Source organism: Scyliorhinus canicula, chromosome 17 (assembly GCF_902713615.1).
Source record: "Scyliorhinus canicula chromosome 17, sScyCan1.1, whole genome shotgun sequence".
NCBI lineage: Eukaryota > Metazoa > Chordata > Chondrichthyes > Carcharhiniformes > Scyliorhinidae > Scyliorhinus > Scyliorhinus canicula.
The window spans coordinates 58,793,482-58,810,656 of record NC_052162.1 but is presented as its reverse complement, the minus strand read 5'-3'; positions in this window follow the sequence as shown (position 1 = coordinate 58,810,656).

The window sequence follows — 17,175 nt, the reverse complement described above, 5'->3', positions numbered from 1 at the left end:
TAATAGCATTCTCCCATGAAGTATGACAGTCTCTGTGCACTTTATCATGCCCATTGTAGCCACTACCAAAAAAGGCACAACTTAATTTATTTATCTCCCTCCTGACTTCAAAAAAATATCTTTCTCACCCTGCTTTCAGCCATTTCCTCTGACCTCAGTTACAACTCGAGTTGTGTTTATCTTCTTTGCACTTTAAGTCATTTTACTACTGTATGACATAAATTGATAAAACCTTCTGTTTGAGGAGATGCTGCATCACTCCTATGCAATGAGGCCTGCACTGCGAAGGTGGCGTCCACAGTGGAGACCTTGGTGCAGGATGTGCACTCCTGGTGGAGGATGTCCACTCCATGGCTGAGGGTATGATCTAAATGGATGAGGACATAAGCTGAGTGGCGCAAGGCTTCAACTGCATGGTGCAGGGACGAGTGGGAATCCACAAGTGTCTGCGCCAGAGGACAGCCGGGCTTCTGGATCTAACTCCAGCTGCCTCTGTAGCCCATTGAGAAGCTCAGGGGCCCCCAGGCACCTAGAGGAAGAGGATCGGCAGAAACATTGCCTGGTGTCTTCTACCCAGCAGGCCCTGGGAGTGTCCAGCCCATCTGACACCCGCCTCCCTGTGAGCGACACACCTCTAGCCCCGCACACCAAGGAGAGTAGCACTGCAATACCCGTGCTGCCCGACAGCAGGCCGGGACCCTCAAGGTCCAGGCCCCCCAGGGGACACCCACTGAGCACATCCCTGGAAACAAGGCGTGGAAGTTAGCAGACCGCCTCAACCTTAACAGTGGATCCAGGGGATACAGCTTGACATAGCGGGAGGGGGAGGAAGAGTAAGAAACTATAGGCACCTAGTGGGCACAATTGAATCTCGGGACTAGTGGAGATAAGTCACCATTTTAATACAGCACTTGTACTAACAATCCCCTTGTTCACCCATACAGATCCTCCATGATGTCATGCCATTGTGCCATGCTCCATAAACCCCTGCGCATGCTCGTCACTTCATTCCTGTGGAGTGTGGGAATGGCAGGGCCATATCTCCCCACCTCCCACACTAGTGACGCAGTAAAGCTGCTCCTGGCGCAGGGTCCCAACATCCCCCACAAACATCCATCCATGGAAGGTTCACCTTCAACTATATCAATGCTCAGGCCTCTCATGTCTGACACTATTCTTTAGTGATGAGGATGCCAAGGGCTGAAAACGTGTAGAGGGTTTTTCCACCTCGTCCGTAGGTGGAGAAAAACACCAGGGGCGCGATTCTCCGCACCCCACACCAGGGGGGGAGAATCGCGGGAGGGCCGGGCGAATCACGACACTCCGCCCTGGCACCCCCCGCAATTCTCCCACCCCCCCAAAATGGCGTGTCGCGTTTTGCGACAGGCCGCTCGGAGAATCGCCGGTCGCCGTTTCTCACAGTGACCGGCGATTCTCCGGCCTGGATGGGCCGAGCAGCCTGCCGAACTCAACCGGTTCACGCGGCGCCAACAACACCTGGGGCGAAATTCTCCGACCCCACGCGGGGTAGGAGGATCGGCCGGCGGCGTTATTCCCGCTCCTGCCGGGTTTTTAAATCTCCGACCGGCCAAAAACCGGCGTTGTGCAAATCCCGCCGGCAGCCTCTGAGAACAGCTGGCGCCGGCGGGATTTCATTATATTTTTAGTTTCACCAAATCTCCGGCCCGGACAGGCCGAAGTCCCGCCGACGTGGCCACGGGTCACGTAGGACAGTACCGGCGTTTGTGGGGTGGTGGGGGGAGAGTACCGGCGTTTGGGGGAGGGGGAGAGAGAGTGTCCCAGCGTTGGGGGGGGGGGAGTCCCGGCGTTGGGGGGGGGTCCCGGCGTTGGGGTGTCCCGGCGTTGGGGGGGGGATCCCGGCGTTGGGGGGGGTTCCCCCCCTCTGCACGCCGCTGCCCCCACCCCACCACCCCTACCCCGCCCCTCCTCCCCACCCCTACCCCCCCTCCTCACCACCCCTACCCCCCTCACCACCACCCACACCCCCCTCCCCCTCACCCACACCCCCCTCCCCCTCAGCCCCCTCCCCCTCACCCACACCCCACTCCCTCTGAAGGCCGGTACCCACACCCCCCTCCCTCTGAAGGCCGGTACCCACACCCCCCCCTCCCTCTGAAGGCCGGGATCCACACCCCCCTCCCTCTCAAGTCCGGTACCCACACCCCCCTCCCTCCCTCTGAAGGCCGGTACCCACACCCCCCCCCCCCTCCCTCTGAAGGCCGGTACCCAAACACCTCCTCCTCCCTCTGAAGGCCGGTACCCACAGCCCCTCCCCACGCTGGTACCCACGCACCCCACCTCTCTCCTCCTCCCCCCCCTTCCTTCCTCCTCCCCCCTTCCTTCCTCCTCCCCCCTTCCTTCCTCCTCCCCACCTCCTTCTTCCTCCCCCCTTCCTTCCTCCTCCCCCTTCCTTCCTCCTCCCCCCCTTCCTGCCTCCTCCCCCCCACTTCCTTCCTCCTCCCCCCCTTCCTTCCTCCTCCCCCCTTCCTTCCTCCTCCCCTTCCTTCCTCCTCCCCCCCCCCTTCCTTCCTCCTCCCCCTTCCTTCCTCCTCCCCCCTCCTTCCTCCTCCCTCCCCTTCCTTCCTCCTCCCCCTTCCTTCCTCCTCCCCCCTTCCTTCCTCCTCGCCCCCTTCCTTCCTCCTCCCCCTTCCTTCCTCCTCCCCCTTCCTTCCTCCTCCCCCCTTCTTTCCTCCTCCCCCCTTCCTTCCTCCTCCCCCCTTCCTTCTTCCTCCCCCCTTCCTTCCTCCTCCCCCTTCCTTCTTCCTCCTCCCCCCTTCCTTCCTCCTCCCCCCTTCCTTCCTCCTCCCCCCATCCTTCCTCCTCCCCCCTCCCTTCCTCCTCCCCCCTCCTTCCTCCCCCCCTTCCTTCCTCCTCCTCTCCCCCCTTCCTTCCTCCTCTCCCCCCTTCCTTCCTCCTCCTCTCCCTCCCCCTTCCTTCCTCCTCCTCTCCCCCCTTCCTTCCTCCTCCTCTCCCCCATTCCTTCCTCCTCCTCTCCCCCCTTCCTTCCTCCTCCTCTCCCCCCCTTCCTTCCTCCTCCTCCCCCCATTCCTTCCTCCTCCTCTCCCCCCCTTCCTTCCTCCTCCTCTCCCCCCTTCCTTCCTCCTCCTCTCCCCTTCCTTCCACCTCCTCTCCCCCCCTTCCTCCTCCTCTCCCCCCCTTCCTCCTCCTCTCCCCCCCTTCCTCCTCCTCTCCCCCCTCCTCCTCCTCTCCCCCTTCCTCCTCCTCTCCCCCTCTTCCTCCTCCTCTCCCCCCCTTCCTCCTCCTCTCCCCTCCCCTCCTCCTCCTCTCCCCCCCCTCCTCCTCTCCCCCCCTTCTCTTTCTCAACGCGCCACTTCTGCAGTGCATTAAAATGACGTGTATCGCATCGGTCCGATGCTGGCCCCTCCGGGAACGGAGATTAGCGGCCTAAAAGAAAGCCCCGACGCCGGAGTCATCTGCACCACTTTTGCTCGCCGGAAATCGGCGTCACGACGGTCCGCGGAGAATTTCGCCCCTGGTTGCTGCCAGCTTGATCAGAGCGCGACCGGTAAATGTGGGGCCTGTGGGGGGCGGAGGGAGGATCGAGCACCACGGGCATGCTCATGAGATGTCTGGTCCGCCGCCGTCCCACAAGATCAAGCCGCCATGTCTTGCGGGGCAGCGGAGGGGAAGACGGCAACCGCGCATGCGCGGGTTGGCGCCGGCCAACCTGCGCATGCGCGGCTGACGTCACTTAGACGCCGCCGGCCGTGTCATTATTGGCACGCCGCTTTGACGCAAGCATCAAGGCCCAGCGCCCGAGATTCACGCACCGCTGCTCCTAGCCCCCCGGGGGCGGGGAGAATAGGGGGCGAGGAGCGGCCTCCGACGCCGGAGTGAAACACTCCGGGTTTCACTCTGGCGTCGGCTGTTTGTCCCCATTTCGGGGAATCACGCCACAGGACTTTTGACCTCGTAGGAGGCAATAGCAGCTGCATTGTGTAATTCGGCCTTTCTGGGTTCCATGAAAAGCCCGTTCAGTGCAGATCGCATTCAGCTTCCTGTCAGGCAGGAGTCAGACATTTTGTTGACGATGTGAGGGTCATCACTCAGTCCTCACTGCAAGTCATCATTCTCCTGCAGCTTCCGGCCAATCACTTAAGTGTCCAGCCATCAATGTAGTCACCATCATGATGACCACCCACTGGCACCACAGTAGTGAGCAGATGTCAGACCCCATGGTGGGAGAGGTCTTCACAACTTAGGCCTGATTCTCAACAAATGGAGAGGCTGTGAGGTCATCCTTGCCCTGCACCACATGTGGGCCCGAACCATCACCTGAGATCCTTCCTCCTCCTCCGCAGATTGTCTCTCCCTGCCCTCCTCAACATCTTCCTCATCCAAGGAGATGTGACGCTGCTCCATCTCCTCCTGGTCCAGCTGCTCGCCCTGCTGCTGCGCTAGGTTGTGTAGAGTACAGCAGATCACCCACCCTCGAGATGGGCTCCCCGACTGGTCCAGGCACGAGATCCACACCTTGAGCAGTCCAATCGTCTGCTCAAGCAGCCCATACGTTGATGCATGTACCTCATTGTAACAAGCAACATCTGCAAACCAGCTGCCAGACCCCTTTAAACTTAAAGGCTGACAGAAATGATGGGCGACCCCAGCCTCTGAGATGCCGAGACTGAACTGCACTGGACCCGGGGTTGCAAGTATATGTGTCCCCTCCACATCCTCTCCATTGCCTCCTCTACATTTCGCACCCTGAAGGGTAATGGTGCCCTGAGCACTCACCTCAGATATCCACTTTAGAGGTGAGGTCGACAGGTTCCTGTTTTCACTGAGCTGTTGTAAAGAGTGCCGGCATGACATCACGGCGACGTCCAATGATTATTCAGAGAAGGAGGAAGTCCTGACAGGAGGCTCAATAATAAGATGCTAATGCATCTAAATGAGGTTATTGACATTCCTATGATGGATTTCTTGCTATTGCATGAGCAAGGGGCCTGGAAAATGGGAAAATGCGATCTCGCCCATAAGAATTGCGTTTCTCAATTCTCGCCGAATTTTACACCGGCTGAACACAGGCTGAAAGTAGCCCCTAATGGTAAGACTGTTATATAAATATAAGTTGTCGTTCTTGTCCCGTGTAACAATTTGGATATTTAAAGAGGACTATAAAGATGTAACTAGAGTCCTTGCTATCTTCTATTTAATTCCTGCAATAGCCTGATTGCATGGCAGTAAAAATCCTGATTCATGTATGTGGAGTTCTGCTCATGTTCTTGGAACCAGTCCCTTTCCTATAATTACCTTTAACAATTGATTTATAGCCTTCACTGGAACAACTGCCACATACTATGGAATTTGCACCATAATTTGTAAAAATGAATGAAAAATATTTAACATCGTTGCCATATCGTTATTATTAAATCGCATTTTATATTGAAAATTACTTTATTGAGTGGGCTGAAACAAAATAATATGTTTAAAAAGGATGAACAATAGCATTTTAAGTGACTTCAACTGTAGCTAGTAAGATGGCCAAATATTTACATGGTTGTACCCTACAAATTACAATGGCATCAGCCCAGAGACAAAAAACCAAGACAAGTGTGAATGACCCATCTTCTGAACCATTTACAAAGTATCACTTGTGTATTCAGCTGGTTCTGGACCAAGCCATTAGATTCAATCACATTGGCCAATGGATCCTGGCTGATAAAGGTACTCTATGGCCATACAATCCGAGAATTTTTGAACAAGGACCTGGAACCAGCCCACTATGACCATGTTTGGGTAACTGGCTAGTTTGTGAGAGGGCTTAATGTGAAGAGCAAGCTACCCTCTTTTGTGTTTTAAGAAACTGCTTCTTTCTGGGCTCAATCACATTGAGAGCAGAAAGTACTTTCACTCTTCAGCCAACCTGCAAGCTTATCCCCTGCCTGTTTTCTGACAGATAGCATTGAAAATATCAACTCAGCAGCTACGGACTTCAGAAGATAAGACAGAAATTGTCTGTCAACATCTCTAAATCATCTTGTGCAGAATTCAGAAGGACCATTGAGTCCATTCTTAAACCATCCAAGATAGCAATCTGCTGGATCTATACACCACTGACGTTTTTTTGGATTCTTAAACAATTTAACCTAAGCTCGCAATTTGGAACTTACTTCTGTGTGTGTGTGAACGCTTGATTGGATGTGACAATTTATTGGGGAAATCCCACTGAAGTAAAAGACATTTTGGGACTCCTGGGGTATGCCCCATCTGCTGCCCTCCCGCTCCGCTCTCCTACCCCCTCCCCCCCCCCCCCCCCCCCCCCCCCCCATCCCCCAAAAAAAGCCAGGAGTGGAAAACCTTTGCATTGAATCCAACTATGTTATAATCACAATTTCCCGTGCTTATTCCCTCATTATTTATATTACTTCATTTTCTGGAACTAACGTTTCCTTTGTTGGACTGGTAACATACTCATTTAGGCAGCTGTCTTGGATCTATTTTTAAAAGCATTACCCACTTTGACCACATGCGTAACATTTATTCCAGTATACAGTGGGATATTTAAAATGACCAAGCATCTTGGACTTGCTTTTTCAGACCTCTCAATTGTTTGCAGATCACCTGAATAGCCAGACACTGAGGCAGTCCATATACAGCCATAACTGGACAAATCAGGCTTGGACTGATAAATGGCAATAAAATTCACACCACACTAAAGCCAGGCAGTGATAATCTCCAATAAGAGAGAGTCTAATCATCTCCCATTGATATTCAATGGAATTATATTGGTGAATCCTCCACTATCAATATCCTGGGGTTACCATTGGCCAGAAGCTGAACTGTGCTAGCTATATTAATACCGTGGACACAAGAGCTGGTAAAAGGCTGGGAATTCTGTAGAGAATAACTCACCTCCTGACTCCCCAAAACCTGTCCTCAAGGCACAAGTCAGGAGTGTGATTTAATACTGTCCACTTGCCTGGATGAAAGCAGCTCCAATAACACTCAAGAAGCCCAGCATCATCTATAGGGAAGGAATTCAAGAGATTAAGGCCTAAACAGCTGAAGGACAATGATTGTCAGCAGGCTTTGCAACGACACAGTTAAATATCACAGCAGGAGCCAATCATTTACACAACTGATACCTACCGACAAATGCACACTTTCCAGCAGAGCTACTGAATAGTAACCAGGAATGAAGATGGATTCTTTATTCTCCTGTGTTTATCGTAGATGCATTGAGCCTCATTGTAACATCTCAGCTCCAACCCCAACTGAGTTCATCTGACTCAGCACAGACCAGAAACTAAATCTAGGTCTAGATTGTGTGGCTTGGGACTACACCTTACAATACATTTATCCATCAAGTCAGCAGGCAGATCTAACTTTGCTTAATATTAAATAAAAATAAATAATCTGTCACGCTACGCTCAAACGTCAATGCACAGGTATCATAAAATCATTACGGTCTCCTTGTTCTGACAAAGAATTCACCGTGGAGTCACCACCCTGTTAAATTCCATGAGGTTAGAATTGAAGATGAATGCTCACAATGTAATGTGTCTGATTAAAGTTTGCATTGTGCAGAGGAGTAATTATATGTCTGAAAATTGTCATCATTCTACTTGTTTTCAGACGAGACGTAGATGGAGATTATGGACTGGATCCTCCGGTCCCCAAGGTTTCTTGACGGTGTGCCATTCGCTGGTAGCGCCATTCTCTCTTCCTGCCACTTGTCAATGGGATTTTGCATTGAAGCCACCCCGCACCACTGGGATTCCAACAGGCGGGGATGTGCTGACAACGGGAAAAGACAATCCCAACGGTCGGAGAATTCTGGCTCACATCTTCTCATCCTATTTGCGTAACAACATCTCCACTTCTTGGACTAGACAAAGTAGAATTGATGCTAATTAAGGATGATAGATAGAGGGCGGCATCAGTTACCATTGTGTTTTAATTCATTCCAATCCTTTGTGTGGTTCCTGAAATTGAAAATAAAATAATTTGCCCAACAGCAGAGACAAAATATGAGACAATTAGATAATTAATTCCATATTTTCTCAGCTACAGCAGTGTTTTGCAAACTTTTTTCCCCGGGTCCTACTTTTGCCGACTGGTTGTGCTTTGGGACCACGTCACATTTCCTAACCCAGTCTATCCTGATTCAAGGCAGTGTTTGAGACATTAAAGGTTTCATGCCCCAGGCAAGGGAGGGAATGTAAAACATTCCTGTTTTTATTCACTATCCAGTAGCCTCTGGTGCATTGAATTTATGTCAACATTGAGTGAAGACAGGATTAGACATGCCTGTGATGTCCTCCCATCTATAAAAGTTCACTGTCCTGGGTCACACATGAAGGATACTTACTCATGAGAGATACTGGAGGGCTGCCAACAATTGTGAACCTGCATTCATAGTTGGATGCTGCCTTGAGGAAACAAGGAAGTAAAGGAAGAAGACTTGGGTGAGAAGAACAAATATCAGTTTGAGAGAGCCATTTGTGGTTCTTGTAAATGAAACCATCATGAACCTGAAGGTAGCGATATTAAAATTGATTTATAATTGGCTTAAGTAATTCAATTATTTGAGACACCTTTATTCAACTTTAAGGTGTACTATTGGAAATAATTTCACAAATATTGATTTATGCTGACAGCACAAAAATTGACCCACAGACAACTGACAAACTAGCTGTTGTCATTGTCATTAATTAATCAAAGAGCAGCACGGTGGCATAGTGGTTAGCACTGGAGCCTCACGGTGCCGAGGTTCCAGGTTTGATCCCGGATCACTGTCCGTATGTAGTTTGCACAATCTCCTCGTGTTTGCATGGGTTTCGCCCCCGCAACCCAAAGATGTGTAGGGAAGATGGATTAGCCATGCTGAATTGCCCCTTAATTGGAAAAAAAATTAATCAGACAAAAAGGACATTGAAAAAAGTTTTCTCAAATATTCATAATGTTCTCAGATATTCAATTGTGACATTGTGGTTTGTCCATGTCTCCCCACCCAGAAGACATGCCAGTGCAGTCACTTTATGGAGAATGTTGTCTCTAATAATGTAACTCTTTCCGCAATGGCAGCCGATTCCCTCCCACTGAATGTGCCTCCATGCCAACTCTGGCCCCTCAGCAGCAACCAAACTGCAGCAAGGTTTCAGAAGATTTTCCAGCTATTTCTCTGCACAAGGACATCAGAAACACACACAAGGGTTTCCTGTGCAGGTTTGTGCTCACTCACTGAGGGCTCTGACATACTCTGATTCTCCGGTCTGCTGAGCTCGGTGGTGAGTTCACTGATGGTCTCCTTCTGTTTCACGATGGCCTGTTTCTGCTTCAAGATGGTCTCCCCAGAGGAAGGCATGGTCCACTTGATGTCGGGTACCGGGCCATTGTTCTGCACTGGGGAATAGCACATGGGCCTATGTCCAGGGAGGCGGATGAACTCTTGGGCCATAGCTTCAGGCAGGAGATGTCGAAAAATCCACCAAACGTTTCACAGCACAAGATCTTTGAAGCGGAGTCGCCACGGGGAAGGGGTTGGTGGTGGTGGGTTGGGTAGGGGGCGGCGGAGAAGCGTGGCTTACAGAAAATCCGTCAAATAACTGCTCCCTCTAGAGGACTGAATTGACATTTCAGGCAGGATTTTCCCTGCAGGCTTCTGAATGCTGACGTTAGGAAACTCATTCGCGGCTGATGGATTCAGAACACCAGGACTCTTAGTTCCGTGACCTTTCTTATGCTCACCTGACCTTTTTTATGCTCACCGCGACCCACCTGTGGTCGCGACCCACTGTTTGAAAATCCCTGAGCTGAAGTACCGTCCTGAACTGAAAAGCAAGGGAAGATTTGTTTGAGATCTCGCTGGAGAGATTGCATTTCCCTATTATCCCCATCCCTCACTGGCAACGTCACTTGATTCACGGCCACACCCTGCTTTAATAACTTTGAATGAATTCCCCTCACTAAATATTCATACCTCACCATTGTGATGTAACATCGATGAGGTTTACATCAGGTTTGGCCAGGCGTGAGGCAGTCGAGGGGTATCTCCAGGAGGCAGAGCGGGTGGTGGGGGAGTGGGGGGGGGGGGGGGGGGGGGGAGTCATGCCTGAGCAGTGCTCTGGCACAGCCTCCATCACTGGTTAGCATAACCAACTTGGCAGTGCCATTAGCCTGATGGGAGCACCCTTTAAAGATGGCACCCCAATCTCTTTGGAGCCATTTCCTGGCTCTACGAGGCACTGTTCCACCAGAGTGATGGAGTAAACCGCGCCCACCCTGTTTTTGGCAAAGAGGCTCAAGATTCGTGAGAAAACTGGTCTGTGCAACTGGAGAGTTACACGCCAATTTTCTGTCTGAGCCTGACACTTTGCCAAATTCTGGTCAAATATTGTCAAGCACTTCACCTTCAACAAATTGTTTTGAAATGGTAATATATTAAACATTCTGCACAAACGTTCAACAATAATCCGCGATTCATCAAAATTAGGTGATGGTCAGGTGTTCCATTTTTGGTGGTGGCTGATTGAGGAAGGATTGTGGCCACAACATTGACAATTCCTCACTGTATTCAATTATTTTCATATTATTTTCAATATTGGCTTGTGTAGCCAAAGAGGATCTCAGTTTCACAATGTCTCCACTGATAACGTATGTTGTTTTATCTCCACTTCATATTTCAACTGAAGGATGCACCCTCAACAATGTTTGAACTCGCAAGTTTATATTCCAGAGACAAGAATGCTACCAAATGAATCAAGATCACACGTCAACTAATAAACCAAATGTGATGAAGAGAAGATCTTATGAAACAATTATGATTCCATCCGTATTTGCACATGCAAGATTCACAGCAATTCACCAAGGATTTTGTAGCTTTCATGCTAATATCCTTCATTTATTGATATGTTATTAATCAATACCATGATCTTAATAGTTAAACACTTTTGAATTCAAAATATCTTAACAATAATTCATTTTCTTGTCATAAATTTTAAAAACATCAACAATAATAACAACTTTTGGCTTCTTTAACACACCAAACATTTTGAGATGCTGCACAGCAAGGGTTGAACCCAAGCTGAAGAAGAGAAAGAAATTAGGAGACACAAAGATAATAATAATCTTTATTGTCACAAGTAGGCATACATTAACACTGCAATGAAGTTACTATGAAAAGCCCCTAGTCGCCACATTCCGGCGCCTGTTCAGGTAAACAGAGAGAATTCAGAATGTCCAAATAACCTAACAGCATGTCTTTCGGGATTTGTGGGAGAAAACCGGAGCACCCGGAGGAAGCCCACGCAGACACAGGGAGAACGTACAGACTCCACACAGACAGTAACCCAAGCCAGGAATTGAACCTGGGACCCTGGAGCTGCAAAGCAACTGTGCCAACCATTGTGCTACCGTGCCAAAGGGGGAATTTAAAAATGTGAAGGAAAAAGACGAAAAGGCAGAGTGGAATGTGGTGTGGGATGGTGGGGGAGAGAATGTGGAATACGCACTAGATTAGAATCAGATAAACTAAGCTGATTTTTAGCATTTCAGGGGACCAATGAGTTTCAATGCGGATTAGAATTTTAAAATCAAGTTGTTGGGGGAAAAGGGATTTGGGGGAGGTCAATGAAGACTGGGGTAGCAGAACGTGATGAAGTACAGGGCGTATCTGGTAGAGTTATGCAGGAGTTGGCATTAATGTAACATGGAGTTTGAGAGGCAGATGTAGAAGTCATTGGGAAGCTGATTTTGGATGTGACAAATACATGGATGAAATTTTCAGTGGCAATAAGAAACTTTTTATTTTGATCTTTTTTCTCGTTCTTCACATTGGTTTGTTAAGTTTCTGTGGCTACTTGTACATTATTTGGGTGATAAGATTTATTTGAAATTCTGGCACAGCATTGCTGACTAAATAGGCAGTTTGGAATGTGTATCTGCTAGGCAGCTCCAGGTACTGGAATGTTTCGTGGGTACTTATTTGCTCAATTTGAACATCCTAACAGTGAGAACACGTGAATAAAGTACTTTCTACCTGTTTAAAAATGCCTTGTAATCTGTCTTGTTGCTGTGTGCACATTTTTAAGTAGAATAATATAGCATTAAAACAGAAGAGATGAGATCACTCACACGGAGTTTGGCATAGTCTGCATTCGTTTTTGTGTCAGTAAAACAATCCAAGTCTTGAAAAGTTAATATTATTTTCCCTCAGATGTCTTGACCAACCAATTGCTTGAGGTCGAGAACTGTTGAATGTCTGTCAGCTATTGAACCATAACGTTTGAGCCAAATCGGATTCTGTCCTCGCCAAAATTCACAGAAAAACATAATCTGGCAGGAATCACCAGAAAGCAAACAAGAATGGGTACCCTTCCTGATATTTCTTCTCCCTCGTCTAGATATACCAAGATTAGTACAGCTGGGAGTCCAGCACGGCATGTAACTACATGAAGCAATGCAACTAACTGAACTACAGGTCTCCTCTTGCAGATCCCATCACTCCACATGAAATCAGGAACATTGGAATTCTTGCTGCCAACTGGAAAAGTGTTAGGAACAGTTGTGTATGCGCAGTCGACTCACATGCAGGTGCCTGCACATTTTCTTCATTCTTTCATGGAATGTGGGCATCGCTGGGAAAGCCAACATTTGCAGCAGTATTCTCCGTTCCTGAGACTAAGTATTGGCTCCACGACAGCAAAACTGGTGCTGCACCAGGACTGACTGACCAACCGTTGAGGGGATAGCACCGGCGCCATGTGGAACACAAACGGTTCCAATGGGAAATGGAACCGGGTTTCGCCACATTCGCAATTGACACTCAGAAAGCTGACAAGGTGGAGCTGCATATACACACAGCACTCCCCACACACACCATCCCAGCCAACAAGATGACAGTTAGGACAGCAATATCCCATTTTACAGACATCGAGCTTGAGGCCCAGTTAGGCGCCGTGGAGGAGAAACGAGCAACTCTGTACCCCAACCTAGGAACGAGGCTGCCGTGCTAGACTCCCATCTGTATTGATCTTGGTAGACCTAGACCAGGGAGAAGAAAAGTCAGTAATGGTACCCATTCTTTTTTGCTTTCTAGTGATTCCTGCCAGATTATGTCCTTCTGTGAATTTTGGTGAGGACAGAATCTGATTTGGCTCAAACGTTATGGTTCAATAGCTGACAGCCATTCTCCGGGTCTGAGTGCAGGTGACAGAGGTGGTCATAGTCGTGAGCAACACTTCCCGGGCCAGCCAACAGTGCCGGAAGAAACTGCACAACCTCCTCAGGGCGGCCAGGGTGAGTAGACAGCACTGTGCCCATGACACCAACCCCTGTATCACACAACCTAGCTCCCCCCCCCACCCTCCTCACCCTGCCCCAACCCAGAGAGTGGCCAAACTCCCTCCCTGCAATGCACGCTGGCACCTATAACAGCTGCCATAGCCAGGTGCTCAGGCCACTGAAGCCACCAGCTACCTGCCCCCTCGGTTGCATGAGCCAGGCTGTCCAACACTGTGTGTTTTTGCCCAGCCCCCCCACCCCAGGAGAAGGCCGCCCATAACCGCCAGGAGCAGGAGAACAGCTGGACCTGCGGCCCCTCTCCACAGCAAAGCAGAGGGTCCAGGACATGGTCAGCAGGCCTGATGAATGGGCAGTCGCTGGGGTGAAGGTGAAGTCGGCACCGGGTGAGGAAGTGAGACCCTGCTGAGTTACGGTTCTCCCTCACGTGTGTCACCCCACCTACCCCTTCCCCCACACCATCCTCACACCCACACCACACCCAACACCACCTGCACATGCACACCACACCCACTTCCCCGCTCCACCATTAGCACCACCCCTACTCCCCATCCCGAATACCCCCCCCCCCCCACCCCCCTCCCCCCCCGGGCCCATGGTCTAATCATGAGTCTTGTGTCTTGCAGAACCTGGTGGTGATGGGATGGGCCCTTCTGGTGTCCCCTGCCCCCGGCCCCAGCCACAGCCTGACCGCAAGAGCTGTCCAGCAATGAGGACAACACCGACACAGAACCCAGGACACCGTGGGACTTGAGTAGGAGGACGACACAGATTTTCCAACACGGCTCCATTCCAGAGACACACACCTCGGTTGGAAATGTTAGTGAAGGTGCTCCTGGGGCACTATCTGGTGCACACCACACACATGCTCCAATACAGCAGGTGGAGGTAGGAACTCCCGAGGGGGAGGACGGTCGGAGGGTGGGCCATACCCAGCAACAATCTGCCGTCCAGATGGGTTTCTGGTTTCTGGAACGGATGGTCCCTGCGATGAATGTACGTCACCTAATGCATGAGCTGTCTGTACTGCCTGTACAATAATGTGACCCATGACCTGGAAGTGATGATACGGGCTACTTCCAGGTACTGTACTGGAACCCGGTGGGCTCCGCCTGTGTCTCCGCCCTCACCGGGGCCATATATATTCCGGCCACCTGTGGGTGGTACTCATTTGTACAGCCGACTCTGGCAGGTGAGTTCATGGATATTAATGCCTAATGTTCACTCGTTCTCATGGTCTCACAGTGAATTAACAGTATCACAGTCCCACCGATACAGTCGCAGAGCCAGTGACTGCATGTGGGGTTCTCAGTGAGCATCCAGCACCTGCAGGTGCACATGGAGGAGTCCAACCAATTAGAGGAGCAGGAGGTACTGCCATTGAACTGAATTTGTTGCTGGGCCATTGCTGTGGTCTGGAGTCACATGTAGGCCAGACCTGGTAAGGGCAGCTACTTTCCTTACAACAAATGACAACGATTTTATGGTCACCAATACTGAGACTAGCCTTATGATCCTACTTTATTAATTGAAGTTAAATTCCACCAGCTGACATGGTGGGATTTGAACCCATGTCCCCAGCACATTTGCCTGGATCTCTGCATTACCATTACGCCACCATCTCCCCTGCACCATTTACAACCCTTTCTGATGCCCCTCCAGTCAGTGGCAGGGGTTTGGATTGGCAGAACAGAGAGAAAGATAATTTGCCATCAACAATTCATTCCAGTTCCCAATCTGTGATGGGATCTCAATCTCAATGAGATTTTATATGAGTGTTGCTTCCTTGAACTGGATCCAGTGTGTAACGAACAAAAACAGAGAATGCTGGGAAAAGTCAGCAGGTCTGGCAGCATCTTTGCTTGCACCCAGTAGATAAGGGCATTGTGCAGGGTGTTCCTGCCAGGCTCAGCTAGCTCATATGGTAAATATTAGGTCATCATTTTGAGTCCCATATTGCAGAATTTTATACTAAATGTTCAGTCAAAATATTTTTTATTGCCCATTTATTTACCAATAAGTGTACTTAAACTAATTGTTACAAACAATTCTCCATAGTGGAAATTGAGACTCTCATTTCAGGTTGCATTATGTTCATAATTTTTTTTAAATCATCAGAAGCACGTTTTACAAAGGGAACAGCTGATAAATAATCCATGGAATACATACAAGAACTTGTAATTGGTTAAAGACTGTACAGACCTTAAAATTAGTAACTTGAACTTTATTGTTTGTCTGTGTCAAGTCAACTTGGCAGGCCGCTGGCGCTCTGGCATTCACACTGAGAGTGCAACTGCTTAGGTGTTACAGCGCAAATAAACACAGCCTCTCAAGGAAGAGCTGAAAGAATAGGATTCAGCAAAGGCTATGGGCCCTGCTAAAATCCTGGCAATAATACTGATAGAACTTTGTTCTCATGCTTACATTTCTGTCTGCATGTTCCAGTGAAATCTGACTCAAGCTGAAGGAACACCACCTCACCTTCTGATTAAGCACTTTTCAGACCTTTGGTCTCAATACTGAGTTCAACAACTTCAGATCATGAACTCTGTCCTCTGCTTTCTATCTTTTTCCCTTGTGCAAATTTGCATCTTGATCTCATGTTTTGCTTTCATAGAATTTTTAGCGAATTTACAGTGCAGAAGGAGGCCATTCGGCCCATCGAGTCTGCACCGGCTCTTGGAAAGAGCACCCTACCCAAGGTTAACACCTCCACCCTATCCCCATAACCCAGTAACCCCACCCAACACTAAGGGCAATTTTGGACACTAAGGCAATTTATCATGGCCAATCCACCTAACCTGCACATCTTTGGACTGTGGAAGGAAACAGGAGCACCCGGAGGAAACCCACACACACACGGGGAAGATGTGCAGACTCCGCACAGACAGGGACCCAAGCCGGAATCGAATCTGGGACCCTGGAGCTGTGAAGCAATTGTGCTATCCACAATGCTACCGTGCGTTGGCCTTTTATTCTGCTTTTAATAAATACACTGAACCAATGCTTTGTTCATTGATTATTACCATTCCCAGTCGCTTTGCCATTAGCTCCATGGTGTCTTTGTAATTTGATCTCCACTGCCCTTGTTTGAGGTTGATCATCTCAATCCCAGGGCAACACTTCCTCAGGGAAGTGCCCTAGGCCAACCCTCTTCAACTGCACCAATGACCTGCCCTCCAGCATATGGCCAGAAGTGGGAATAATTGCCGATGATTCCAAAGTGTTTATTGACATTCACAACTCCTCAGATACTGAAGCAATCTGGACCCACATGCAGCAAGACCTGGATAGTATTCAAGCTTGGGCTGCTAAGTGGCAAGTAACAATTGTGCCACACAATAACCATTTACAGAAAAAGATATTATAAACATCAACCCTCTATGAATCTCCACCATCAACATCCTGGGGGGGGGGGGGGGGGTTAGCATTGACCAGAAACTCAACCACACCAGCCATATAAATATTGCAACTACAAGAGCAGGTCAGAGACTTGGAATCCTGCAGCAAGTACTTCGCCTCCTAACTCCCCAAAGTCTGTCCACCATCTACAAGGCACAATTCGAGAATGCGATGAAAGCTCTTGTCCGATGCACAACATCACTCAAGAAGCTCGAGATTGCCCAGGACAAAAGAACCTACTCAATCAGCACCCCATCCACCTTAAATCTCAAATGATCAGTCTCTCGACCGCATGCACGCAGTGACAGCCGTGTGTGCCATCTACAACATGCACTGCAGCAACTCACCAAGGTTCCTTAAACAGCACCTTGCAAACCTGCCACCTCTACCACCTGGAACCCAAGGGCAGAAAGGCAGATGGGAATACCAACACCGGTAAGTTTCCTTCCAAGTCACATGCCATCCTGGAATAATATTGTTGTTTCT